Consider the following 2,113-nt stretch of genomic DNA (forward strand, 5'->3'; position numbering starts at 1 on the left):
TTTTTCACTTTGGTATTTTCCCTCCCTCCATCCCTCCATGCCTTCCTTCCTAAGTTTGAGACAAGCACCCAGTGGTCTACAGAGCCAAGCCATCCTGGTCTACTGAGCGAGTTTCAGGAGAGCCAGGGCTATACAGAGAAACCCTGTCTCAAAAAAACAAAATAAATGACTAAATTTGAGACGAGGTTTCACTGCGTCACCTTGACTGTCCTGGAATTCCCCATGCAGACCAGGCTGGCCTCAAATTCACAGAGATCCGCCTGCCTCTGCCTCCTGAGTGCTGGGATTAGTTGTGTGCGCCTCCGCTCCCAGCTCTTCTCATGTTTACTGAGTCGGAATTCTCAGGTTCAAAACCTTGACTCCCTCTTTCGTGCCTGTGCTCCCACCTCCGTTTCTTCATCAGCCCGATGGGTATATCATTTGTTCTCGTCTCCCGGGGGCTGCATAGAGACGCTTAGTGTTGGTTTCTTAACTGGAAACAGCTACTCCTGTTGTTAATTGGTTTTACTTAGAATGAAATCCTCATGGAACCCCGGAAAGACTGGGCCTGAGGGGATGGTGCAGTTGGCCAGGCAAACGTGAGGTCCTGAGTTCAAAACCCGGACAGAAAAGCTGAGCCTGGTCATAAAAGCTTGCAATCCCGGTGCTGGGGAGGCAGGGGCAGGCAGATCTCTGTGGCTTATTGCCAGCCAGTTGAGCCGATTTGGTGAGGTCCAGGCCAGTGAGAGATCCTAGGTCAAACAGGAGAGTGAATGGTGCCTGAGGAGAGAGACCGGAGATTGCCCTCTGGTCTCCACATGCTCATACCAGCACATGTGTGAGCGCACGCCCCGCCACACACACACACACACACACACACACACACACACACACACACACACACACACTGCTAAACACACAGGTCTCTGAGTAAGCATCAGTAGCTAGGAGGGAATGCTTTGAGAAGGTTGGAAACAGTGATCCTCAGCAGGGGCTCTGTCTTGCTTATCTCGAGCATCCTTAGTCACTCCTTGGTTTTGAGGACCTCAGTATTCGTCTACACGGGGACACCAAAGCACAGACGCCTCTGATGAGATCGGATCTGGGCTCGTCAGTCCTGACAGCTTCATATGACCCTACCTGTGGGGGCCTGGCCTCCAAACGCTCTCATTCAGAGGAGCTGGGAGTAACGAGGCGCATAGAGACTCATGGGGGCATGGGCACCTCCACGTTCATCTATCCAGGATTTAGACATGAGTTTTAAACATATAGAAAAATCCCCATCTGCTGAACTCCATCCCTGTCTTCTGAGCCCGGTGCCTAGTCTGGCAGTGATGTCACCCTTAGTAGATTCCCAGGCAAAGGCTTGTTTTCATAGTCGTCATCCCTCTGCACAGGACAAGAGTTGCTGGGCCAGCTGCAACTTCTCCCCAGGGGGCCTCAGATTTTCCTCTGCCTCTTTGTTCGGTGGGTTTCCTTTCTGGCCAGCCCCTAATCTTGCTAATATCAGGAAGCAGTGACAAAAGCCGGAGCCAGGGTGTCCTTCAGCTGGTCCCCACAGTACCTTGGTGTGCTGGCCCTTGGGAACAATGGTGTGCTTGAGAAAGTCTGCCTTCTGTTTCCTCAGGACGGACACCTTCATCTTCACCTCCTGTTTGGACCGAAGCTGTTTCTCTGGGTTCTCTGGTTCTCTGGTGGAGATGCCCACTGGGAATTTTGCCTCGAGGAATGAGGCTTCCCAGTACTAAGGTACAGGATAAGCACAGGAGGACTCTGCCAAGGAGTGGGGGAGATGAGCTGTGAACTTGAATTTCTCTGTGTGGCTTTGGAGTTTCTTATTCTTCAAAGAAAGGGGACAGAGTGCAAGGCTGGCCACACCTTGATTTTCCCCCTACATGTTCACAGGGAACTTTCTAAGATCCCCTAGCCATGTGCTCTGTCAGAAATCCCTCAACATGCTAATCCACCAGGGGAGCACACAGAAGCCTCTGTCTCCTATCTCTGCCTGTCTCTCCCTCTCTCTGCCTGTTTCTGTCTGTCTCTGGTTGGCCACAGGCTCTCACAAGCCTCCTGTTAGGAGGACCCTATACCCACCCTTGCAGGAAACCACTATTCATCTTGCTTTCTTCCCCCC

The sequence above is a fragment of the Alexandromys fortis genome, unplaced genomic scaffold (genome assembly GCF_014885135.2).
Source record: "Alexandromys fortis isolate MF-2015 unplaced genomic scaffold, M_Fortis_MF-2015_v1.1 scaffold_6, whole genome shotgun sequence".
NCBI lineage: Eukaryota > Metazoa > Chordata > Mammalia > Rodentia > Cricetidae > Alexandromys > Alexandromys fortis.